The sequence below is a fragment of the Rhinatrema bivittatum genome, chromosome 8, assembly GCF_901001135.1.
Source record: "Rhinatrema bivittatum chromosome 8, aRhiBiv1.1, whole genome shotgun sequence".
NCBI lineage: Eukaryota > Metazoa > Chordata > Amphibia > Gymnophiona > Rhinatrematidae > Rhinatrema > Rhinatrema bivittatum.
This window is the reverse complement of record NC_042622.1, coordinates 60,925,337-60,952,907: the sequence shown is the minus strand read 5'-3', so window position 1 is coordinate 60,952,907 and position 27,571 is coordinate 60,925,337. Positions and strand designations below refer to the sequence as shown.

Here is a 27,571-nt window from a genome sequence, read left to right as displayed (position 1 = left end):
CACTGCAAGAGAGAGGAGCTTATTGCTCAGCTGGAGGGAGCAGGCAGGAGAGTTTCAGAATTTAAAGCTGTTCTTTCCGACATTTATTCTATTCACACTAGAAGTACTAGCCAGATTTTTCAGTTTCTTGGCTCCGCATCTTCTTTTGAACTTATCTGTAGGTCTCTCTTTTTTTTTTTCTCCATGCCATAGACTAATGCATTTATTATTTTTACATTTGTTTTTGGAATAAATGAGTGATAGCCGCAAACCCCATTTATAAAATCAAAACCCCTCTCCTTCCTCAAGACCAAGTCTTCTGTTCACACTATGGTTACTTGTTCCGCGTAGCGGTCCAGTAACGGCTTGGGGCTCTGATGAGGAGCAGCCCAGCAGCCCTCCACACATGCTGGATTCACAGCAATGGAAAAAGCGGAGCAGCAGGACCTTGCATTAAGATGGACCCCATGGATTCCATCAGCAGACCAGGACTGCTCCCTGGGCCCACCCAGTGCTGCAGAGGCGGTGTTCACAGCCCTTGAGGAGGAGGAGGGAAGCCAGCCTTCGCTTGATGGTCTCACCTGGGGGATCCGGCTCTGGGGCCACATTACTGTATTCTGGAAGGAGCCACAGGGTAGTTGTGAGTGAACTGAAAAGAAGCAGGAGGAAACCAAACCAAACCAAAAAGTAACATCACTGTCTCCTCAGGAATTACAGAAACTAAAAATCGGATGCAAAGAAAAAAAAAAGGGCTCCTCACCTACCAGGTCAGATTTAAGTGGCAAGAGAAGTATCAAAATGATCTTTGTCCTGTTTTAATTGCACCCCAATGGGCCAAGTGCATGAGAAACACCATTTGCACATTGAGAAAGTGATTTCGAAGGCAATCTGTGAAGGGAAATGTATTTCACCCACACCAATAGGCTTTCAGAAAACTGCCGTCCCTCAGTGTGGCTGAATGTGCAATGCTCCACAACGTGCACACTCTCTCACGGGTGCGACGCTTGTCGATGCACGTGCTCTCACGTGTGCAACACATTGTTATTTAAAGAAGCATGTGGATGAGAGACAGATGTTTTTGCTGTATCTTAATGTTTCAGAATTTTAACTTTAAATGTATCATGAGTTGTATTTTAAATTGTGTTATATGGTATGCCAAATAATATTATGTTTGTTTCTCTGTCGTCCATGTTGGACGACTTTACTGGAAAAAGCAGAATATAAGAGTTGTAAATAAAAATTAAAGCTCCAGGACGTGCATGCTTTCACATGTGCTCCATGACGTGTGTACTTTCACGTGCGACACTCCGTGACACGTGTGCTCTTATGTGTACGATGCATGTGACGCCTCATGTACATGCTTTTACGTGTGCAATATTCCATAATCCGTGTGCTTTCAGCCACATTGAGAGGAGGCGTTTCTGGGAGCGTACCTAAGTTGGGGGAGGAAACGTGCATGCACAGATGGTATCTTTAAATCAACATGTGGACTTTTCCAGCAAAAATCTACCAAAGAAAAAGCACTTGCAAGTGACCCTGCCTTCTCTGTACCTATGGCAGATTGTACTTTCTTTGTGTTTATCCCATGCCTTCTTGAAGTCTGCCACTGTCCTTGTCATCGCCACCTCCTCCATTCTCTCCGTGAAAAAATACCTGCTGACCCCCTTAGAACTTCATATTGTGACCCCCTAAGTTCTACTTCTTCATTTCCAATGAAAAAGCTTGGCTTCCTGTACATTAATACCATTCAGGTATCATCATCTCACCTTTCTTCTAGGGGATATGTATTAAGCTCCTTCAGTTTCATCGCATAAGGCTTCCTGTACCATTTTGGTTGCCTTCTTTAGACCACCTCCTTTTCAGCTTGTTGTGCCTCTCCCTATGCATCCAAGCATCTTCCCGGGTCTGGTCCCACCTTATTGCCCTGATGTACTACCTTGAGATCATCTGATACTGTCACACCAAGGTCCCTTTCCTGGTCAGACTCATCCGTTCTTCACCTGCCACAGGACAAAGAGATCAACTTCTGTGGATTTCAGCACCCTAAGTGCATGACACTACAACTTTTAGGCGTTGAATTTTAACTACTGAAAAAGAGAGTAAAAAACCAGTGGCAAAATGATCAATTATGTCAAAAATAACCACTAGAATAACCACAGCTTAATAATTTGCATGGAGACCTATGCAAATTATTTTGATGCATTTTTTTCTAGTGGTTATTTTTGACATAATTTAATTTTAACTGCAAGTATTAGGCCACTTCTCAAGCTTTTTAGATCACTTTTCATTCTGTCTGCTCCTTCAGGAATGTCCACTCTGTTGCAGATCTTAGTGTCATCTGCACAAATGCAGACTTTCCCACTAACTCCTCAATATCGCTAGCAAAGCTATTGAACCGAACCAGCCCTAGGCATTCCACTTATCACCTTTCTTTTCTCTGAGTAAATTCCATTTACCATTACCCTCTACCTTCTATCACTCAACCATTCTCTAATCCAGGCTACTACTTTGGTACCCACCCCCAGGCTTTTTAGTTTATTAATGAGTCTCATCTGTGGGACAGTATCAAAAGCTTTGCTGAAATCCAACTAAATCACATACAGTGCACATTCTTGATCTAATTTTCTAGTCATCTAATCAAAGAAATAAAGGAGATTCATTTGACACAATCTGCCTGTGGTGTAACCATGCTGCCTCAGGTTCTGCAATCCACACGATTGTAGATAGTCCGCTCTCCTTTACTTCAGAATAGTCTCCATCAATTTTCCCACCACTGAGGTAAGGATAACCAGCCTGTAGTTTCCAACCTCCTCTCTGTTATCACTTTTATGAAGAGGGAACATATCCGCCCTTCCCCAGTCATGCAGCACCACACCCGACTCCAAAGATCCTTCAACAGATCCACCCAGGACACTTCTGAGCTCCCTTAGTATCGTAGGGTGCATCTCATCTGGCTCCAAGGCTACAGCCAGATTCATGAGAGATTTGTATCCTTTTTTCACAAACCATGCAATACGTCTGCAGCTACAAGTTAGAAAGCTCCACTGAAATTAGACTTGAAATGTCCATCCAAGATCAGATAGGGACAACTGGTCAAGAGGTGGAAAGGGAGATGGAGACCTGGAAAGGACAATAGGGTTAGAGATGGAAGTGAGGAAGAGCCTGAGGAGCTTGGATGGGGTGAGAGAGAGGGAAGATTATCGGGGAACAGGGTAAGAGCAAAGGGGAAACAGTAGTAAGAAGATCTCATAGGGTGAGGGGTGAGAAAGGGGAAGAGATGGAAGGTATGAGAAGAGAGGGTTTGGTAAAGAAATGCTGATGGAGAGAAGGAAGATAAAAGCGAGAAAGTGTTGGAGACAGGATGAGAGACAAAAGAAAGAACAGGCTAGGATGAAGCAGAGCAGTACAATGAACAAAAGATTCAATGTAAATATTGTGTGACCTTTCCAAGGGCTTTTGTACAGGGATTTATTTTATTGTATGAATATTTGTCATATTTAATGGGGTCCAGTTTCAAACTCTGCTGGTAAGTGTAGACTTTGTACCAAATCTCAGAGAAAGAGAGAGTATGCACAGAGATGTGCAAATTGCCCCAGGGGAAAAGTCCTACAGCCATTGGCCCCTGCTTATTCTGAGAAAAATAACATGTAGAGTTGTGAAAATATAAAACTATGGGGCATATTTTAAGAGCCTACGCGCGTAAATCCAGGTGGATTTACGCGCGCCGGGCCTATTTTCAAAAGGCCCGGCGGCGCATGTAATTCCTGGGGCTTGAAAAATGGGTGGTCTGGGGGTGGGGCCGGAGTCTCCAGGCACAGCGGCCATTTGGTGCTGTGCCTGGGATCGCGGGCTGGCCATTGCCTGGCGTGTGCAATCTACGCCTGTCCAGAGGCAGGCGCAACTTATAAAATACAGGTTAGGGGGGGTTTAGGTAGGGCTGGGGGGCGGAAGGAAAGTTCCTTCCAAGGCTGCTCCGAGGAAAGCCATCGGGGCGCCCCTAGGGCTCGGCGTGCACAAGGTGCACTAGTGTGCACCCCCTTGCGCGTGCTGACCCCGGATTTTATAACATGTGCACGCGACTGCACGCACATGTTATAAAATCAGGAGTACATTTGTGCGCGCCGGGTTGCATGCACAAATGTACGCCCACGCGTACATTTTAAAATCCGGCCCTATGTGCGCTGTGGCCTTCTCTGAGCCTGCCTTCTTTTTCTAATGGGTTCAATTGTGCATGGCGTTGATCCCTGTGGGCAATTTTCAGAAAGTCTATCAAACTGGGTAAATAGCTTTTGAAAATTGCTCTAAACTAAAGCAAAAAGAGGTAATTCAATAAATCATATCAAATTATACAGACTGTATTAGTCACAATCTCATGTTATTCAATATATAAAACCTATGAAGCTGTTAAATTGGCTAAGATACTGAGAAAAAAATCTAAAGGGACCAAAAACATATACATCTCAATATATGCAGAATGCACGTATCCAAACCCCCAATTACTTGAAATAGTTTGTGGTATAAACACTTTCTACATAAACACATAATCTAAAAAGGAGGTCACAGTCCAGAACAAACTGCATCCTACATCAATAAAAAATGCAATGGTAGAAATATTATAGAGGAAGGCTCCTTAGGTCATGATCCTAAAAAGAAAAACAATCCACATGCAAAGAGTAAGAAGTATTTGTTTTAGATTTATATATCGCCTCTGTCCAGAGCAGCTTGAAACGACTTCCAAATTTACCCAAAAGATTAAAAACATTCTCCATAACAATCGGGCTCCTATAAAATCACAACACATACACAAATGAAATGAGAATACAGCATTGAAAAGAGAGATGACCCACATGCAAAAGGTAAGAGATGCCTGTTCTGGCACTCCTGGGCCTGCCTCGGGTGTGGTCTGGAAGTCTGTCTGTGGCCCCTTCCGCCTGCTGCAGTGGTGAAGGCAAAACTGCATGAAGGATGTTACAATTTGCACACAGGTGCCAGTGCATAAACGCTGACAATTCTTCATCGGATTATAGAAGTTTTTCGGAACTTGGCTTTGAAAGATTTAAATTCATCATATTTTAAATGTGGGAAAATAATTCCATAATTTAACCAACACAATCATTTCAGCATTGTGATTTTAAGGGGAATATAATCTGTATGATTTGCTATGATTTATTGTCTCCCCTTTTATTTACAAACATTTGATATTCCACGTTTTGCCAAGGATGTTCACAAACTGGATTACAATCAAAATGTAACAATATAATAATGAAAAGAGCTAATTAACACTTGTGCAATTGCAGTTACGGGGAGGCCGATATTTAGTACTACTTAGCCAGATAAGTAGCAGCATATCCAGCTAAGTGGCGGCCACTGAATATCCAGCTATCTTCAGCAGCCGCCACTTAGCTGGAGAGCTTGGGGGTGGGCAATGGGCAGATCAGGGCAGGGCTACTTATCCGGTTATCTTAACCAGATAAGTACCAACATTCGGACTTATCCGGTTAAGTTAACCAAATAAGTTAGACCTTAGTTCTAACTTAGCCGGATTTAACTTATCCAGTTAAGTAGCAATTTGTACACAGATATTCAACAGCATAGCCATGCTGCTGAATATTTCATTTAAGTTAACTGGAGAAGTCTTTTCCGGCTAACTTAAATGTTTATGGGCCCAATATTAAAAACTAAAGTCCAGGGGTAGGGAGACATTTATCTTTCTAATGGGTTAAGCAGGGGAAGGCCTGATTGTACAACCATGCCTTTGCTTTCTTTCAGAAAGAGAGAGAGCATGGTTCCCGTCGGATTGATAGTGGAATCTCATTCCAGATCTTAGGAGCACAGCAGCTGAAGGCCCTCGTTCTTGTGCAGTTCATTTTGGCAGAGGTCAGGGGTGAAGAGGAAAGAAGAACCTTTTGTGAGGATCAGAGGTCTCTAGCAGGAGTTTAGAAGAAAGGAGATGGGAAAGATACTCCAGAGCCTGTTTATTCACACATTTGAAGACGAAGCCGAGGATTTTGAATTTGATCTTGGTTTCAGTCCGTAGCCAATGCAATTTGTAAAGGATGGGCCTTATGTGGCCGGATGATTTGGCTCCTGGTGGGATTCTAGCTGCCATGTTTTGCATGAAGAAATCATTTCCAGGAGGACAGAGTTATTCTGTTCAGCAGAGTTTTGTAGTAGTAATCTAAGTGGCTGGCGATTAGTGAATGGATAACCGGCGCAAGGTGGTAATGGCTGAGGAAGTTACACAGCTGCCTAATCTGGTGGAGGTACATGAAGGAGGCTCTCACTACCTTCAAGATGTGGGTTGATCATGAAAGGATCCAGTTCATACAGTGTCTTTGGGTTGGAGGGAGGTTCTTGATAGGGAGGGTATAAATTGTAGGGGGGTGACCTCAGCGGCTCAGCCAGAGAAGTTCTGATTTGGAGAGATTGAGCTTGAATTTATGATTGAGCTACTGCTGTCAGATGGTGGTTGAGATTGGAGAAGGGAGAGGATTGAGCCATGCAAAGTTGAATGTCATCTGCAAGATGACATGCTGAAAGATACGACAAACGTAGATAGTGAAGAGAATTGGGGAAAGAACAGAACCCTGTGGAACTCCACAAATGAAGTTTTTTGGAATGGACTGTTCGTTTGCCCACGTGACCAATTTGAGTTTTATTAGATAGGTACTGCCCTTAGATGGTTTGAATCTTTTCTATGATGCTGATATTTCTCAGGTGCTAAATCAAGAGAGAATAATTGACCATGTGAAAAGCTACAGAAAGATCTAGTAAGACTAGAATGGAGTTACACACCAGTCTCCCACCCCCCCCCTTGATCTGCATGTAGCTGATTGCCATTGGTTGGTGTATGAGAGAGCCAGTAGAGCAAAGTTGGACTAGCGTGACAATGTCACTCTCACCAAGCCAGGTCTCAGTCAAGAGAATGGGAAGATTATGCTTTTTGATGAGGTCAGCGATGTAGGGAGACTTATTGTTTGCTGAGTGGTTGTTAAAGAGCCCCATTCTCTGAGCAGAAGAGGGGTATTCTTGATGTAATTATGGTGCTGTAACATGACTAAGTAGAGATGTCTGGTGTGAAGTTGTTTGGATGGTTAGGGGGTTTTTCTACCCAAAGTCACCTGGATTGGGGGAGAGGTCTTGCTGAAGCACATTTTGGTGCTATGAGGTAGTTCAGAGGTGATTGGAGTCTGCTTCACCTAGTCTTGATCTTTGATAATATCATAAACTTTTAAAGATATATCCAAAGCAGGAAACATATGAGGGAGTAGGTTGGACAGTTAGATGACCAAGGGGTTAAAGAGGCTCTTAGAGAAGGTAAGGCCATTGCAGAAAGACTAAATGAATTCTTTGCTTCGTGTTTTACTAATGAGGATTTTGGGGAGATACCAGTTCTGGAGATGGTTTTCAAGGATGATGAGTCAGATGAGCTGAACAAAATCACGGTGAACCTGGAAGATGTAGTAGGCCAGATTGACAAACTAAAGAGTAGCAAATCACCTGGACTGGATGGTATGCACCCCAAGGTTCTGAAGGAACTAAAAAGTTCAATTTCAGATTTATTAGTTAAAATTTGTAACCCATCATTAAAATCACTCATTTGTACCTGAAGACTGGAGGGTGGCCAATGTAACCCTACTATTTAAAAAATGGCTCCAGGGCTGATCCGGGAAACTATAGACTGGTGAACCTGACTTCAGTGCTGGGAAAAACAGTGGAAACTATTCTAAAGATCAAAATCACAGAACATATAGAAAGACATGGTTTAATGATAGCATGGATTTACCCAAGGGAAGTCTTGCCTCACAGATCTGCTTAATTTTTTTGAAGGGTTAATAAACATATGGATAAAGGTGAACCAGTAGATGTAGTGAATTTGGATTTTCAGAAGGTATTTGACAAAGTCCCTCATGAGAGGCATCTAAGAAAAGTAAAAAGTCATGGGATAAGAGGTGATGTCCTTTCGTGGATTACAAACTGTTTAAAAGACAGGAAACAGAGAATAGGATTAAATGGTTAATTTTCTCAGTGGAAAAAGGTAAACAGTGGCGTGCCTCAGGTATCTGTACTTGGACTGGTGCTTTTCAATATATTTATATATGATCTGGAAAAAAATACGACGAGTGAGGTAATCAAATTTGCAGATGATACAAAATTATTCAGAGTAGTTAAATCACCAGCAGATTGTGATAAATTGCAGGAGGACCTTGCGAGACTGAAAGATTGGGCATCCAAATGGCAACTGAAATTTTAATATGGACAAGTGCAAGGTGATGCATATAGGGAAAAATAACCCATGCTGAAGTTACATGATGATAGGTTCCATATTAGGACTACCACCCAGGAAAAAGATCTAGGCTTCAGTGACTAATACATTGAAATCATCGGCTCAGTGTGCTGTGGTGGACAAAAAAGCAAACAGAATGTTAGGAATTATTAGGAAGGGAATGGTGAATAAAATGAAAGATGTCATAATGCCTCTGTATCACTCAATGGTGAGACTGCACCTTGAATACTATGTACAATTCTGGCCCCTCCATCTCAAAAAAAGATATAGTTGTACTGGAGAAGGTACAGAGAAGGGTGACCAAAATAAAGGAGATGGAATGGCTCCCCATTGAGGAAAGGCTAAAGAGGTTAGGACTGTTCAGCTTGGAGAAGAAATGGTAGAGGCACTATATTAAGAGGTCATCAACTCTGCTAAGAAATCTTGTATCTACACGAAACTGTCAGCCACACTAAACAATCCCAGAGAACTATGTCTTCATAAAGAAAGTAATTAACACCAGCTCAGCCCTCTCTACCCTCCCTCCCACTCTCCCGGGGATGAACATTGCGGAGACATTCACCTCTCACTTTACCCATAAGACACCAACTGTCAACAGCACCTTAAATGATTCCTATACTGCAGGTTCTGATGATGATGTGAATGATGGCCCAACCTGGGAACGCTTTGACGACAATACAGCATTTGACACTACTAAAATGATCAGTAACCTGAAATCTTTGTCTAAAACCCTTAATCCAAGCCATACTTCACTATTTTAAACCGAGATCAAACTGGATATTGCTCCATTTATCACTAAGTTCATTAACTTATCATTACAACATGGCATCGTTCTGTCCTACTAAAACAAACTTCAGTCCAACCCATAATTAAAAAACCTTCAGCTGATCCTACCATCATCTCCAACTACTGCCCAATCTCCTCCCTATCTTTCATGGCCAAAGGATTAGAAACAGCAGTTCTCCACCAACTCTGCAACTTCATTGATGCTAATAATATCTTCAACCAATATCAGTTCGCATTCAGGAAGCACCATAGCACCGAATTACTGCTGCTCTCAGGCTCTGATGCGGTGAGATGGGGTTTTGATAAAGGCTCGGCGTTCCTTCTATGTCTACTCGACTTCTCCATTGCATTTGACACGGTCAGTCACTCCATCCTACTCTCAAGACTATGCTCCTTTGGTATAACTGGCTCTGTGCTGGCCTGGTTCTTGCCACACCTCAACAATAGGTCCCAACAAGTCCAAACTTATTCTTTTACTTCCTCCTTTGACACCTCTGAGCTCTGGGGTGCCCCGAGGTTCTGCTCTCTGCTGCTTTATTTAACCTCTATCTAACTTCATTATGCTGCACCCTTGAGGACCTTGGAGTTCACTATAAAATTTATGCTGACGATATTCAATTCTTCTATCCTCTGAAGGAAACATGGGCTGTTACAGAATCTTTCCTCACCCACTGTCTTCCCACTATCCAAAAATGGCTCCACAGCTCTCAACATATCTAAAACTGAAATCCTTATTTTATCATGCCATCCTGTCGTTGACACTCCCAACCATTTCTTTTTTTATTCCCTTTCCATCTCCATCTCCCAAAGTATACAAAATATAGGAGTCACTATTGATCCCTCTCTCTCTCTCTCTCCATGTGCAACCAGATAAGAATGATTACAAACTCCTCCGCCTAAGGTGGCGGAGCAAGCGGATGCTTCCTCCACCACTTTAAGCCCCTTCTTGAATACTCTGACTTCAGGTTGGTCCTTGAATGCCTGCTATTCTCTGGGACAGACTACTGTAACTCCCTCCTGACAGGTCTATCTTTAGATGCAACATGTCCTCTCAGATCATATAAAATTCAGCAGAAAGACTCCTTACAAGCACTCCCATGCATGATCACATCTCTCCTGTACTCAAAGCTGTACGCTGTCTCCCTATCTCTGAGTACGATACAAGCTTGCCATGAGCTTACACTCCCTGATTCACGGTTTACACTCCCCATGGATCTCCTCAACAATAAATATACACGCCCCCTCTCGACCACTCAGATCATCTAACCTGAGAATAGAGAGAAATATTTCAGGAAAAGACAGAAAGGCACCGACATACAGTCCTTAGGACTATACAGTAGATTAGTCTATGAACTCTACACCACAATAAAACATAGTATTATAGTTATGTGTAATAAAGCTACCGGTGTAAGTACCTTGGTACAATTGGTCATGAACTACTTCGCTAAATGACTATGTCTAATGATATATTGTAACCGAACCTTTGACGGCACCTGTTAGAATGTACTATAGTACACTTTTACCTACATTAAATATGTGCCTACATGTAAACCGTTGCGACGGTATTTAACTTAGCAACGGTATAGAAAGGTTTTTAAATAAATAAATAAACCTAATGCTACCAGATGCCCTTCTCCAAAACTCACCCACCTTGAGAAAACCAGAAAACAAGCATTCTTCTCCACAGGACCACTACTATGGAATAGTCTACCTAAGGAAGTAAGATGTCTTCAAGAGAGAACATTCTTAAAAAAAAAAAAAAAAGCCCTAAAAACTTTCCTCTTCAAGAAAGCATTCCCAAACCTAAATGACAATGGACTACCCACAACATGCCCCTCCTCAGAGGGTGCTACTTAGGGGCCAGAGATGAGGGCAGTAGTCAGCTATCTCAAAAGAATGTACTCCCTAGGTGCTTATTTGTTTCTCCCTCTTCTGAAGAATTATGTTACTCCCCCTCTTAAAAAAAATAAAAAAAAATAAACTGTATTCTCCTGTCCTCTCTGAACATAGGGTGTGTATAAAATGTTTAAATAAATAAAATCATGAGAGGTCTAGAACTGGAAAATGTGAATTGGTTATTTACTCTTTCGGATATAAGGACTAGGGGGCAGTCCATGAAGTTAAAGTAGCACATTTAAAACAAATCATAGAAAATTATTTTTCACTCAGCTCATAATTAAGTTCTGGAATTTGCTGCCAGAGGATGTGGTTAAGACAGTGTAGCTGGGTTTAAAAGAGGTTTAGATAAGTTGTTGGAGGAGAAGTCCATTAACCAAGTTGACTTAGGGAATAGCCACTACTATTACTGGCATTAGTAGAATGGGATCTACTTAATGTTTGGGTACTTGCCAGGTGCTTGGATTGGCTAGTGTTGGAAACAGGTTGCTGGGCTTGATGGACCCTTGGCCTGACCCAGTATGGCAACTTATTCTGTTCTTCTATTTTTATTTTCTTATTCTCTTTCTTATTATTGTTAGTGATTGAGTGAAGGTGCTGGCCTGGAGGATAGCCTGTTTTTTATATATATATATATATATATATATATATATATATATATATATATATATATATATATATATATATATATATATATATATATATGTAGGGGTTTCTGGCTAAGAGAGCTTGTTCCATATAGGTGAATAAATATAGGTAGATAAGTCCAATGGTTACCTAATTGGGTGAAGTATGGAGGCTAGAGGAATGTTTGAGAGAGAATCAAAAGCTTTTTCTGTTGCTACTGAAGTTGTATATGAAGGGGTGCACAAAAGGACATGTCCTTTGGCACAGCCCTTCGGCATTGGGTTTGTCAGCGTGAGTGCCTACCTAAGGTGGCCCCTAAAGGGGACTTAACTTGAGTAGGAGTGTGATGGGGAGCAGACCCAGGGAGTAGCTGGCCGGGTCATGCCTGCCTCTTAGGGACTGCGGTAGTGGGAGAAGGAGGGGGGCCCTTGGGAATGGCGCTTCAGGTTCAAAATTCAGTTTTTGGTAACTTTTTTTTTTCTTTTGCTCTTTTTATATTCTGAAATGTTTTATTTTTTTCAAAATTGTGCTCCATGTACAACTGACATGTGCTGTATTCATGTTTATAAGTGTTTCTGCACTATTTCAGGCTTTATATTTTGGTGCCCACCTACCAGTCTTCCTGAAGTCAGCAGTCCAGACTTGGGCAGTGTGGGCTTAGGGCCGGGATGGTTTGCAATTCGCAGTTGTATTCTCGATGGGTCAGGGGAGAGGGGATAGAAAGGAGAAGTTTGTATGGGGAAAAAAGGTCATTAAGGGGGGGAGCTGTTGGGCTTCAAATGCTTTACTTTTTCAGTATGGCGGAATAAGTGTGTAGCCCCCCGATCAAAACCAAAATAGTTTATTACAGCCCCGAGTTAACTGTGTTCTTTCTGCCAGAATGCGCTCAGATGCCATCCTGCGGCCAGAGCCAACAATGCACAGCTGTCGGAAGTGAGGGGGGCTGCCGACTCTGCCCTTTAAATGGTCCCGAGCATTTTTTATTTCCTGGTGTGAGAGATCAAGAGGGGCCGTCCTGCGGCTGGGACCGGAAACTCAGCCAAGGCCGCGGCTGCCAAGGGCGAGGACAGCTCCAGAATTAGCTTCCGACATCTGCGTCATTCTGCAGCTTACGCGAGAGGACGACCCTATTTTTAGAGTCTTCCCAAGGCACTGGCTGCGTCGCTCGATTGGTTCGTGCGTCGGCTATTGTGGGCTGGCCGGGGGAACGGAAGACTGAATAGTTTTGTTGCGTTCCAGCCGGCAGGCCTCGGAGGTAAGGGTGGAGGTGAGAACTGATTCCTGCTGCTCCTCGTGACGTCTGGCCTGTCTGTAGCGGGCCATTTGGTTCACGGAGCCCCCCTCTGCTCGCTGCCTGCAGGCTCTCTGGGGGTTGCCCTGCTCCCTGGCCAGTGAAATGCGAAAAGCGGTTTCACTGGCAAATCCATGATGGCAATCTCGTTATTGGCTGGGATGTTTAAGGAAATGGAAAGTGAGCACAAAAATAAATTTCTCTGCGACTGATACGAGTTTTTCAGATTTGTTTTATTTAAAGGCGTTAAAAGAGAAAAAGAGCACAGGTATATGGTGAGAGAACTTTCAAACCTTTTGAGCAGCTGAAATGAGAAATTGCTTTCTCTACACACTTCTTTTGTTAGTTGCAAATATAGCAGATGGGCTCTGTAATGAAATTAAAATTCTGCATGGGTACTTTAGAAGCTTTCCCATGGGTGGGGTTAGGTTGGGGAAGGCAACATACATCTAGGTTTGGCTAGAAAAAGTCCTTGCAGAGAAAAGCATGCACAAATATCTTCATATAAGGTTTCCTGAGCAATAATCATAGCAAAACTGCTTGTAGAGTTTAAATCAGTATGGATAGTTTGATTATTGCTCCTTAGTGCCTCTGCATCCAAGACTGCAGATCAGGATTAGCTGGACAGTACCACTAATTTGCCCTTGGATGCACGTTTTCCCTTACCCCTTATTCAGTAAGGGGAGGAAAACGCGCGTCCAACCCGCGGCACCTAATAGCGCCCTCAATATGCAAATGCATGTTGATGTCCCTACTAGGTATGCCCGCGCGATACAGTAAGTAAAATGTGCAGCCAAGCCACACATTTTACTTTTAAGAAATTAGCGCCTACCCAAAGGTAGGTGCTAGTTTCTGCCGGCACCGGGAAAGTGCACAGAAAAGCAGTAAAAACTGCTTTTCTGTGCACCCTCCGACCTAATATCATGGCGATATTAAGTCTGAGGTCCTGAAGTGTAAAAAAAAGTTTAAAAAAAAATTTTTTTTAATGGGCTGACGGCTGTCGGGCTGAAAACCGGACGCTCAATTTTGCCAGCGTCCGGTTTCCGAGCCTGTGGCTGTCAGCGGGCTCAAGAACCGACGCTGGCAAAATTGAGCGTCGGCTGTCAAACCCGCTGACAGCCGTCGCTCCGGGCTAAAAGGAGGCGCTAGGGACGCGCTAGTGTCCCTAGCGCCTCCTTTTGCCCGTTTCTACCGCACCACCTAATTTGCATACTGAATCGCGTGCACCGGCGAGTGGCCGGTGTGCGCGCTGGGAGAGCGGGCATTCGTCCGTTCTCCCGCGGACTTTACTGAATCGGCCTGTGTGGTGTAGGCCCAAGGGTTTATCACAATTCAGTTTTCAACCAATTGCATTAATGGTAGAGGAGCCACAGCTCAAAATACTTGCTCACCCCAGGCATAGACCACATGCACATACCAAACACTCCACACCACATCCAGATATACAGGCCATACATATTTAGTAATTGAGAAACACTCCATCTCACCCTGCCTAACTTTTTTTTTCACTAATTTTCTCATCATTTATTTTTATTAGTTTGCTCACCTTTTATTTTATTTATTATTTTTTTTTTACATTTTTTGCCTTTTTTTTTCTTCCTCCCCCCTCCCCCTCCCATTTCCTTATTCTCTCTGATCTCTTTGCCCATTCCTTTCCCCAATCTCACCACTTTTTTCCCCTGCCGGGCATCAGCTTGGATTTCTCTCCCTGGAGAGAGTCCCAGCAGCAGCAGGAATTCCTCCCGGACTGAGGCCTGAAGTGGCAGTTCTTCCTAGGTTGTGGAACACCACTGTAATTATTCCATGTCTAGTTCTGTCACAGAGTAAGCAGCTCCCCTCATGGACCCGCTGCAGCAGAAGCTGCTCCTTTCCCTGGCCTATTGAAAGAGACGCACGGCTAAGCCGTGGCGCACTTAGTGATGTCACTAAGCTTTGGCAGTTCCCCACCCTGCCCCCGAGCTTGCAGTGCCTCCATGGCACCAAGACTTGACAGTATAGCCACTTATCCTTCCCTAATTCTGCAGCCAGTGTACCCCCTTCAGAATTGTTCAAATCGTACCCTACTCAGGATGCTGTATAGGATTGGCCCAAGGAAAATGGTAAGCATTGGTTAGGGATGAAGGGGGCTAAGTACCCCCAAACACTATAGAGTAGGGGGCCTGAGGAATTTAGGCATCTGGCTAGTCAGGTTAAAAGATATGGGTGTGCACCCAGGACTGGAAGAGGGCTTGTTCCTTACTCATTGAGAGAGATAACACAGCAGAGGGGTAAAAGATGATGATCAGCAGCAAATTTCTTTAAAGCAACTGAAAAAGCATCTGCTCTAATCTGGGTGCCTTCTAGTGAATGAGAGGATTGTTGAGAGGGCCTGGAGGGAAGGAAATACTTTTAAGACTCTTACTGGGTCTGTTTATTCATTCCACTCTTACTACGACCTTAATTAGCCCCACCTGAACAGGTAGTTCACGTCCTGCAAGTAATAAAACAGGTGCGCCTGTCGCTCATCGTTTGTAGAGTGCGTTAGCACGTGCCGTGCTCCTACAGCTATGCCTTGCTCTGCGGAGCTTACAGACCGGTCAAGGGACTGTAAATGTGGTCAAAATCGAGACAGCTGTGACCAGGCAAGGCCAGGGTTTAAGATTTAACATATGGCCAAGGGAAGGGTCTGACGCATGATTAATGACCGAAAATAAAATGGTTCAGACTTTGTTGCTTCTTTTCTTATCTCAATATGTTGTTTCTTGTTTTTTCACTCTTTTGGAATAAATGCCTGCTTTTTAAAATCTCCTTCTGCGTCCCCTCTTCTGCTGTTTGCAGCGTTCATGCTGTGCATGTTTTAGTGGGATCCAGGCCCTCTCTAGTTTTTGCACTTATAAAGTTAATTCCTGTGCTTGTGTTGAACTTGCCAGTAAAACAGTTGATTATTGTTGGATCAGGTTGTGCTTTAATGACTTTTTCTTGATTTACCACAAAATCTTTTATATGCTCTTACATCAAAAGAGCATATAAAAAGCACACAAAACACTTGACTAGTTGCAATCATCTATATAAATAAAAATGTAAATATTCGTTTGTTCAAAATCTTAAATCTCTGAAACTTCTTCACCGATTGCTTTGAAATTTTGACACAACGTTGCATTCGAATACGCGCGCGTTTTTATATACCTATATTATATAGATGTCATACCTGTGACATAAAAACATGCTTTTTTGGAAAAACAGCGCCATCTGTTGGACATAAAAGCACACGCTATCTACAATATAAATGGGCTCTGACCGACGGACTGCAAATGCGCATTAGAGAGCAGCTCTACCGCGCATGTGCGGACCATAGAGCTCTGCGCTACATGCTGGGTGTCACAGAGGGGAGGAGGAAAGGGCAGACGAGTCGCCGCTCCGAGAAATGGCTCAGCCCGTTCCTCCGCCGCTGGGGGAGGGAGTAGGGACTGCCGGACAGTTACACACAGGAGGAGGAAAAGGTAAAAGAGTCGCCGAGCCAGTCCGTCCACCGCCGGGGAAGGGGGGGAGGGAGTTGGGACGGCTGAAGCAGAGCAAATGCAGTAGAAAGCGGCTGTGAAGAGATCACAAGCAGCTGCAGCAGCCAAAGCGCAAAGAGCTGAACAGAGATCAGCTCGCTTAAACATATTAGAAATGTGCGCTTTCTCTTTTCTTTATTTTCCATTTAACCAGACTGAACCACAGCAACGCGTGGCCGGGTACAGCTAGTAACAAATATAAACTCTAAAATTCGTGCACTCACATAACCTAACAAAAACCATCAAAAAAAATAACAATAAGTAACACCTGAAGTCCTAGAGAAATGTCATATATAAAACTAAAATAAAAACCTAGTCAGAGTGACCTTGGACACAGGCGGTTTACTGAACATTGACCCAGTTAGAAGCAAATGTTTAGAAATGAGGAATGCGTGGTAGGAAAAGCACAAATCTTGTACTAACTAGACCTGAGTTCTGGCCGATCTCTGGTCCTGTAAAACAGTACAAGCCAGGCAGGAATTGAGTTGGTGCAAAGGTTCAGCTTGCTTGTCAGAATTCCTGGGAAAGCTGTGGGATTTTAGTTATCTCCATTGGATGGAGAGAGTCGTCTAATGTTTCCTGGAAAAGCTGTAGTGAGTGCAGTGAGGCTACAGTTTGCCCATTGTATAGAGCTGTAATCGTGATAAAAGGACTTCTCCCTCTGTGATTTTGAGCAAAACACTCTGGGGGAAATTGAGTCCTTGGTGTTAGCTTGGTTTGGCTCAGTTTTTGAGAGAGCTGCAGCGAATGCTGAGGGAACTTAAAGCCAATGAATATAGTGCACTCAGGCTAGCGCACCAGGTGACAGGCTAAAATACCCCCCCGATGCAATAAGAGGATACGTGCTTCCAATCGAACGCATAGCTAATGAGCTATAGCTGTAGTTACACGATGTTAGGTTCCATATTAGGAGCTACCACCCAGGAAAAAGATATAGGCGTCATAGTGGATAATACTTTAAAATCATCAGTTCAGTGTGCTGCAGCAGTCAAAAAAGTAAATAGAATGTTAGGAATTATTAAGAAGGGAATGGTTAATAGAATGGAAAATGTCATAATGCCTCTGTATCGCTCCATGGTGAGACCGCACCTTGAATACTGTGTACAATTCTGGTCGCCGCATCTCAAAAAAGATATAATTGTGATGGAGAAGGTACAGAGAAGGGCAACCAAAATGATAAAGGAGATGGAACAGCTCCCCTATGAGGAAAGGCTGAAGAGGTTAGGGCTGTTCAGCTTGGAGAAGAGATGGCTGAGGGGGGGATATGATAGAGGTCTTTAAAATCATGAGAGGTCTTGAACCAGTAGATGTGACTCGGTTATTTACACTTCGAATAATAGAAGGACTAGGGGGCATTCCATGAAGTTAGCAAGTAGCACATTTAAGACTAATCGGAGAAAATTCTTTATCACTCAACGCACAATAAAGCTCTGGAATTTGTTGCCAGAGGATGTGGTTAGTGCAGTTAGTGTAGCTGGGTTCAAAAAAGGTTTGGATAAGTTCTTGGAGGAGAAGTCCATTAATGGCTATTAATCAATTTTACTTAGGGAATAGCCACTGCTATTAATTGCATCAGTAGCATGGGATCTTCTTAGTGTTTGGGTAATTGCCAGGTTCTTGTAGCCTGGTTTTGGCCTCTGTTGGAAACAGGATGCTGGGCTTGATGGACCCTTGGTCTGACCCAGCATGGCAATTTCTTATGTTCTTAATAGCGCTCATTACATGTAAATTCCATGTAGATGAGGCTATTAACTATTACCACGTGATGCTGAAAATTGTTGCATGGCCAAGGCACCCAATTAACATGGCAAATTAAAGCATGCCGCACTGAAAGGCTCACCCCCCCCCCCCCCTTTTATTAGTATCATCGCCATACTAAGTAGAAGGAACCACAGAAAGCAGCATCCCCAAGCTCTGGCCTAATTGGAACACCTGCCAGCAGTGAGTGAATACATTTGATATTAAAGAGTAGGGCACTTAATATTCACTCCACTTACCGCTGATTGGTTCATTTGCTGTTAATCAGTGAGAGGATCAGTCCCCTTTCAGTGCAAAGGACCAATCGGGAACAGCCTTGCCAGAGGTGGGGAGGGAACTCTGGCCAGGCTATTGTGGGTGCACAGCCACGTCTCCTGGGCGCCCGATGCAGAGCGCTAGACACACAAATTACCCATTATGCATCCCTTTTAGCGCGGCAGCTTATTTTCCTATTACATAGAGCGCTCAGGAGAGGTGGATGTGCGCGTGTTTAAAAAAAAAAAAAAAAAAAAAAGGGGTGCCCAGTTTGGATGCACGTTTTTTTTTACTTGATATTGCATCGGCCTGTAGTGGAGGGATGCAGTCACTTTATGGTTGCTCCAGTGAAACTCATTCTTGGCCCTTAGCCAGATCCTCTTGTCTGTTTGGCTTAACCTTTGAATTTTCTGGCTTGCTGAGCTCTGATGTATAGCATGTAGCATTTCTCGTGCATGACATTTTTAGGATCTTCTGAACTTGGGATTTGGATGTAATTACTTGTTGTTCCAAACCCATGCTCAGGGTGTGGTGTGGTGGTACAGTTCAGCTATAGTAGGTAGGTCCCTTCCCCAGAGAGCAGAGTCATGGAGGGCAAAGTCACTCGCTCAAGGCCCCTAGAAGTGTTTGGTGAGAGAAATGAGATTTGAACCCTGGCTTCTTTTTAATCTCCAGTATTAGCTAGCAATAAAGCGTGGCTGGGTGTGCAGCTATGAAGAAACAGGTTGGAAGCAAAGTGGCTGGAGCCTGCTGAAAACTGACTTATGTCCCGGAGCTCTGCCTTGCTGTTGTAGTATGTATATTGTTAAACATGTTTGATTTATGTGACATCTGTGCTGTCCTAAAACATGTAAGGCCACACCCAGAAGTTCTTGGCTGCCCCATATTTATCCACAACAGAACATGTCCTGCTGTATCACCAGGTTCAGGCCTGGCCCGTCAGATTAAGGGAGAGAGAGAGAGGAGGGGAGCTCAGCCGAGGTGCCATGTCAGCTTTTCTTTTTAAATAAGCAGGAGAGGCGCAAGGGCTGGAAGGAATTAGATGGAAGAATAGAAGGCCAAACATTCTGTGCTTTTGTAGGCCATATGTCCTGTTTCACCCAAACCTCCTGAGATAGCTGGAACTATTTAGGGGAGCACTTATTTTTTTTATGTAGTTTATTTTCTTAATGAATGTTGGATGTTCTAAGAAGTGAATAACAAAAAAAAAAAAAAAATGCACAGATGTCATTACCAGATGCTGGAATGTATAATAATTACAATCTCAACACACAGCCCATAGGGAGCAATGACAATTTGTTCCCTTATACTTATTCTTGCTGAACAATTTAAAACAATTTTACCAAATCATCTTTGGTAAGAAGGATGGAACTGGCCTTATTGAATCTCAGATATAGTGCTTGACGCCAAGGACTGCAATTCTGAAATACATCTTGTGGAATTAATTGATACCAGGAAGACAGTTTTCAATTTTAAATCCTTTAGGTGCCTGTGTTAGGGTATGTAATACTAAATTTAAATTCCATTGCAGAACCATCTGTTTTTAGTGGAGAATGAAGACGTTTAATTCCCTGGAGAAAATGTGAAACATCCTTATGGGAAGATATAAACTCTTTATACTTCCCCTAAAACAAATTTCTGCTACCTGTACCTACAAAGATACAGGTAGCAGCATGCCATAAAGTTAGCCAGCAGCACATTTAAAACAAATCAAAATTATTTCACTCAGTGCATAATTAAGCTCTGGAATTTGTTGCCAGAGGATGTGATTAAGAAAGTTAGCTTACCTGGGTTTAAAAAAGGTTTGGACAAGTTGCTGGAGAAGTCCATAAATTGCTATTACTCAAATTGACTTAAGAAATAGCTACGGCTTATTACTGGCATTAGTAGCATGGGATCTATTTAATGTTTGGGTACCTGCCAGGTAGTTGTGGCCTGGATTGGCCACTGTTGGAAACAGGATGCTGGGCTTGATGGACTCTTAGTCTGACACAGTATGGCAACTTCTTATGTTCTTATGTCTATCCTATTACAAATGCCTAGAACAGATCACAATAAGGCCGTTCATAATAACCCATACATTGCAACATACAAAAAACTTGCATCTCCCCTCCACCAGCAAATAAAATCTGTTTTAAGATCTCATCTCATCTGTCTCAACACTCCCTGTCAATACATCCTGCAGGCTAAGCATTCTGCAACCGTGAAGCTCAAGCAGATCACATGGGCTCAAACTCTTGCCTGTGGTATAGCTCACACTGATGAAGTTTCCAGATAACCTGCCGATTGCGACTGGCATGCACGAATTGGTTGGCACCACAACAGGTGATGTGCCATGCAAGGTAGGCCCATGCTATTTCGAGCCTTAAGTCCTAGCTAAAGCTTTAAACAACACCCAGGGTGAATAGGCAGTCAGTGCAACCTTCTTAGAATGGGGGGAGCATGTTCTCTCTCCTCAGTCTTTATCAAAACCTTTGCTGCAGGGTTTTGCGTCACAGCAGGGCTCTGCCTTTACACACGGCGGTCAAAAAAGCAAACAGAATGTTGGGAATTATTAGAAAGGGAATGGTGAATAAAACGGAAAATGTCATAATGCCTCTGTATCGCTCCATGGTGAGACCGCACCTTGAATACTGTGTACAATTCTGGTCGCCGCAACTCAAAAAAGATATAATTGCGATGGAGAAGGTACAGAGAAGGGCTACCAAAATGATAAGGGGAATGGAACAACTTCCCTACGAGGAAAGACTAAAGAGGTTAGGACTTTTCAGCTTGGAGAAGAGACTACTGAGGGGGGATATGATAGAGGTGTTTAAAATCATGAGAGGTCTAGAACGGGTAGATGTGAATCGGTTATTTACTCTTTCGGATAGTAGAAAGACTAGGGGGCACTCCATGAAGTTAGCATGGGGCACATTTAAAACTAATCGGAGAAAGTTCTTTTTTACTCAATGCACAATTAAACTCTGGAATTTACCAGAGGATGTGGTCAGTGCAGTTAGTATAGCAGTGTTTAAAAAAGGATTGGATAAGTTCTTGGAGGAGAAGTCCATTACCTGCTATTAAGTTCACTTAGAGAATAGCCACTGACATTAGCAACAGTAACATGGAATAGACTTAGTTTTTGGGTACTTGCCAGGTTCTTATGGCCTGGATTGGCCACTGTTGGAAACAGGATGCTGGGCTTGATGGCCCCTTGGTCTGACCCAGTATGGCATTTTCTTATGTTCTTAGGGCTCCCAGCTGGCACGGAGGGGAGCGTTGTTACGTAGGCACACACAAATCTCTCTCTGGCGCACGCATGCAAGGAAGACTCCCACACACATTCTTTTTCCTCTCTCTTCCTCCCTGCATGGATGACCCCAGCACTCCTCCTCATCCCTGAGCTCTGCATGCTTTACCCCTGCTTAGGCACGCAGAGCTGTTTCTAGGCCACTACTTTCTTTTCCAACCCTCCTAGGGTGTAGGGGAGGTGGTGGGGCTGAGATAGGAGCTTATTGAACAGACTAAAAACAACTCTGCTCCCTACTCTAGCCTCTCTTCTTCTGGTTCTCTCCCCCCTTCTGTTCTGCAGGGAAAGGGGGAGGGTGCGAGTTTGGAATGAGCAGAGCAAAGAAAGGAAGAACTGCTCTGCTCGCTAATCCAGCCTGTCCACTCCTGTTGTTAGTCCCCCTCCCTGGCAGCCTGGAGGGCACAGAGCACTGATTACTGGGAGAGGCCAGCTAGTCCATGCCCTTCCACAGTCTTTTTGGTCCCTCCCCAGAATGCTACTACTTTTTTTTTTTTGCTTGCTGTTCCTTCCTCCAAGCCCAACCCCTTCATCTGTTCACCTGATTCTCTGCCACTGTTGTTGCCAGCACGACACCTGAAGCTTTCTCACATTCTCCCAAAGACTAGCAATGTATACAAATCCCAGGAGTGTTCCTGGATATAAAGCTCCATCGTGAAACAGGCTGCAGTGCTGGGCAATGCCAGATGGATGGAGCTGAGATTAATCCCTTGCTCAGGTCTTCGGCTTTGTGGCCGGGGGGGGGGGGGGGGTCTGTTATCACGTAGTGGCAAGATTTAGAGCTTTGCCGCTCCCCCCAGCCAGCAGCTGGGAGTATTAAATTGGGGGGAAAATCCCAGATCCCAGCCTTGGTTTTGATTTGAGGTGGAAATACAGAAGGAGCCGGGGCGAACTGCAGGATGAAAAAAACAATTAAAAACAAAAAAAAACCCAGGCCTCTGCAAACCTCTGGCATCATGATGGAAGCTGCCGTCCCCTGGCGTTCTGACTGGCGTGCGGGAAGGAACTTGTCAGAGTACGTGCGACGGGGTAAGCCCAGGCTCGTGCTTTTTTTTTTTTTAATTTTTTTTTTTTTTTGAATGAACAGTTGCACTTGGCAGTCCCTGGTTTTGCAGTGTGTGCCACATGGCTGGGGTTGAGTGCTGCATGGAAGTCTGACGCTAGTGTGAGTACGTGACGCCGGTCTCAGCATTTGGACTGTGATCCGTTGCTTAATTGTTTCTCTTGCACTTTGGGAGATGGAGGAGCACATCTGTTTATGACAAAATCTGCACTTTAATAATAATAAAAAAAAAAAAAGTACTTTCAGACTCAACTCTCCTGTATCTGTTTAGCGTAAGCCGCAATGATGGATTTAGGTATTTGCCATCCCAAGGCACTGCTGGTACTATCACCCCCTCCCTGCGCAGGCGAGGAGGGAGAGGCTGGATTAGGGAGCAGAGCAGCTTTTCATTGCTCCCAATGCTCCAGTTTTCATCTTCTTCACCTTCCCTTCTGTTCTCTGCAGTTGCCTGGGAGAGGTGGGGCTAGAGCAGGAAGGATCAAAGAGCTGTTCTCTGCTATATGAGATTACTTTTTTTTTTTTTTGTGGCTTCTAGGCACCTTTAGTGCTTCCCACTTCCTCTCCCTGCAGAGGACAGGAAGGGGGAGGAGCTTGGATTAAGGAGCAGAGCAGCTTTTTTTATTTTGCTCTGCTTTGTTTGCTCCAGCATCACTGTTATCTGTTGCTGCCTGGGAGAGGCTGGCTCTAGATGTGGAGGGCTGTCATCTGCTGAGTGAGATTTAGAGCAACTGGGAGGCAGTAAATCTTCAGCTAGCTTGCTGCCCTAGACTTGGGCCTAGTATGCTTATTGGTAACTCCAAGCGTGGTAACCCACAAGGCTATGTTAGAAGAATCCCAGGCAGAGCTTGCTCAATTTTAAATTCCATCTCTTGGTTTATTTCTGGCTGCTGCTGTGCTCTTCTGCCAGAAATCCAGAAGCGATGGCACAGATCCAAGGGAGAGTTTGTGCTTTTCTGTATGGGGAACAACCACCTCCCCTCCCCCACCCAACCTGTTCGGCCTCTGTCTCTGCTGCTGTGGGCTAGGGCTCTGCGAGGTTATAATACTTGGGAGTTGGGGACTGCATCTTGGAGCAGAAAGGAGGTTATCAGCATAGCAAGTCCAGCTCTGCACAACATTGAATTGGTTAAACAGTATGGCCATAAATAAATAAATAAATTTGGTTGTCAGTAATAAAGCATTTTCCTGAATTCTCAGCCCTGCTCCTTACTCATTCGGTTCTTGGCCAGTTCCTGCTACTGCTGGTGCTGGAGTTTCATGCTGTGAACTGTCCCCTGGGCTGCATGACCTTAGGAAGATAAAATGCTATCACAACAAGAGAAGGCAGGCATAAGAACCGAAATCCAGCATCTAAAGGGCTAAGTCTTCAATTGTGTGGTTGACTGCAAAGCTCTGTGCAATGGGAATCTTTGTGTAACATACCGATTTTTCAAAAAAATTTCAAAGCGGTTAACCGTAAAAACAAAATTAAATGAAATTACAATAAAAGTAAAATAAATAAATAAAACGATTAAAAACAGAACAATCAGAACAGCCAAAGGAATAAAAGTCTGAATAGAAATGTGCATTTTTAAACCTGCATAAGATAAGCGCAAGCTACCTGTGCACACGGTCTGAAAATCAAGTTAATGCAGCTAAATAAGTGCACAAACACATGAGCCACGCTCTTGACACTCCTCAGGTGCCCATGCTCGTGCCTTTTTTTTTTCTTCAAAGGATGCACAGACTTCCACTAAAGCACATGTTCCTGTGTAGATCCCCACTAAGATTTTAAAAATTGCCTCTAAAAGGTAAGGATTAAATAGGATAAAAGAGAGAGAGAGAGAGATGAAGAGAAGAGCACACATGACAGCCAGGACTAAGACCGCTGAAGCAGTAAGGAGCAAGCTGCCCTCCGGAGGAAAACAAGCATGCATCTGTTCTGTCCCCTGATGCAACGTGACCCAGAGCTTGCTTTGCATTAGGAGTTGCGTCACCCGATATTTCTACAGCCCAACGTGATGCATCACAAAGCAATTATGTCTAGAAGCTGAGTCGCATATAACATTGGCTGTCCCCACCTCCCTTTCCCTAAGTGTAATAAATCAAGCCTGAGGCATTCTGGAATACAACAGGCTGCAGCCTTACTGCAACCAAGTTATCACACATTACCACATTGCATCTACCCTGAGCCAAGCATTCATCTTGTACCCGCTTGCCCACCATGAGCTGGTGGGCAAGCGGTCTGTGCATAGTAGGCCTCCTTGTACCAAGCTAGGCTGGTTCCCATGGTCTCCATCGAAGATCTCCCAGCAAGGAGCCCTCTGTGCTGCTGTGCCTGAGTTTACACTGTGCACCATTCCAAGGCTTTTTGATGCGACGTGCCGAGTGGTCAGTCACAGCACCGCCTCACCACAAAATGTGCTTGCGTACAGATCGTCTGATAAGGAGGGTGTCCCTGCTCCTACCTGGGTACAGACACTCTCTTCCTCACCAAGAGGTGTAGTGTGTGGCTGATGCCACTGCAGCCAAGTCACTTGGCACAGGTAACCCCCCCACCCACCAGTGCCTGGATTAGGTAACAACTCGCACAATGCTTCTCCTCCCACCCCTTCCCCCACCAAGAATCAAGCTGCAGCCTTCCCAAGAAGTAGATCTCTAGAGCTTCTTGAATGTAGTCATTAAAGAGATCCTGTCCAGTGTCATAAGTGTACATTGTCTTTTAAAACCTGGGACAATCAGCTGAAGGACATTATTGTGTAAAATGGAACCCAATCACATCCCTAATTTTTCCATAGGATTGCCTCTGCCCAACATTGCCAAGGAGTAATAAGAGCATAAGATATGCCATACTGGGTCAGACCAAGGGTCCATCAAGCCCAGCATCCTGTTTCCAACAGAGGCCAATCCAAGTCACGGTACCTGGCAGCTACCCAAACATTAAATAGATCCCATGCTACTAATGCTGGCAACAAGCAGTGGCTATTTCCTATTCATTAATAGCAGTTTATGGACTTATCCAAACTTTTATTTATTTTTTGGAATCTGCAACCAGAATGTAATGGTTCCTGGAAGATGAAGTATCACTTTCTCCAGGCCATGTTTTGCTTTTGTAATCAGCTGGCAGCTTGTAATTGGCTTAAAGTTGTTGCCTCCCAGGTGTATTATGAGGCATTGTGACCTGCCAGGATGCAGAGTTGTTATGTTTTATGAAGGGCTTCAACTGCTGCCACATCTGCCTATCCGTTAGAATTGTGTGCCCTCGCATCAAGGCCCGAGTGACTCCTGTATGGGTGTACACTGCACACGTGTACCCTTCCTTCTGCCCCATAGATAAAGGCATGCCCGACAATCCAAGCAATCCTTCGTCAATGTGGTGTAGCTGAAAGTCTGTGGAAATTTAGCACCCTGCGCAAGTTCGCATTCTGTTGGAACATAAGATGCAACTTCAGCTGACTGCCAGCCCCCATGTTTTCTGAATTATAGTGTTGGGCAACCCAGCCTGGGTTCCACTCTTATTTGAAAGGAATGTGTACCAAACATTTGGATGAAAGCCAACTTTTCTAAGGAACACCTGAATAGTGAGTTGGGGTGATAAATTGATATGCCCTAGCATTTTACACACAGCATGTGACCTTTTGTCAACTGCTTTTAAGATGTTTGTCCCATTCCCTCTTGATGTGTGTTTGTCACTAGCAATACACACCTTGCACATTAAAAGATCACTGGAGCAGCTCTTCTGCCAAACTCCGTGCCAGGGACTGTGTCTTTTTTGTGTCTGGGGCAGATATTCAGAATTACAACACTCACCCCTTGACATATCGGAGGCAGAACCAGAACAGCACAGCCTCCTTTGGTGTCCTCTCTCTTTTTCCTATTACCAAGCTTTTTTTTATCTCCCTCAACCGTTGTCTAGCATTCTCTTTTCTTTCTTCTCTCTCTATCTACCCCAAAAGCACTTATTCTATGTCAAATATTGGTAGACTTTCTAAATATTGTTAAATCCTTACCATTTATACACGTGCACCACAATTACGTGCAACCATACAATAAAACCCTTCCATATATTCCTCTAAAATGAAAAAGCTAAATTTAGTAGACTCTGCATTCAATCATACCTTTACAATGATCCCTTTTACCAGTTCCCACAATCCTTAAAGTGTTAAATCATCATTACATTTCTAAGTGACTTGAAAACAGATGCGTGTTTTTTTTTTAAACACTTCCTTGGTTTCCTTTACATAAAAGCAAATTCCAGAAAATCTTGTTAGATCCTGCCACACCACAGTCCTGAAGTTAACAATCCTTCTTCAGTTGTAGTCACCTTAAGAGTCAACTGTTTTTTAGTCCTGTTGCATAGCGGGGTTTGGTTTTTTTTAGAAACTAATTTACATGCAGAGTAAGTCCACGTGATAACTTCTGAATCAACCCTCAAAGACCTTAGCAGATTCCAATCCATGAGCATTTTAAATCTTCATCCTTTGAAATTGTCCACATCTGAACCATCTAAATGTTGCATCCCAATATCCCAAAAAGTGCAAATAAATCGTTTCACCCAACAACTTGGCTTCATCAGGAGAATTTTTATTCACTTCATGCAACCTCCATTGTGGTTGCCGCCCCGATATTGATGGTAGCTGGACTCCAAGCTTTTCTACCTTTTCATGTATTCCTTCAATTGTTTACTGAATAGCTGCCCACAGCCAATTTTTCTGGCATCATTCGTATCCACTGGGAGGTGGAGACAAGGATAGTATCTGAATTCAAGAAACCATAGGACAAGCACAGTGAATCTCTGAGGGGAGTATTAAAGATTGTAGAGCTA

General features: G+C 43.7%; 1 protein-coding gene across 8 annotated transcripts in view; it reads left to right on the top strand.

The window, feature by feature from the left end:
• The window catches only part of TP53INP2 (tumor protein p53 inducible nuclear protein 2), an 83,284-nt gene that overhangs the window by 43,412 nt on the left and 12,301 nt on the right, over window positions 1-27,571 (top strand). The window contains exon 1 of one of the 8 annotated variants that reach the window (XM_029611221.1): window positions 12,599-12,830. The exons of 6 other annotated variants lie outside the window; for them this stretch is intronic. The gene's annotated coding sequence lies outside the window, so the exon portion shown is untranslated. Of the gene's footprint in view, window positions 1-12,598; window positions 12,843-27,571 lie in introns of those variants that run through there. One more of the 8 variants, XM_029611222.1, reaches the window with a different exon arrangement.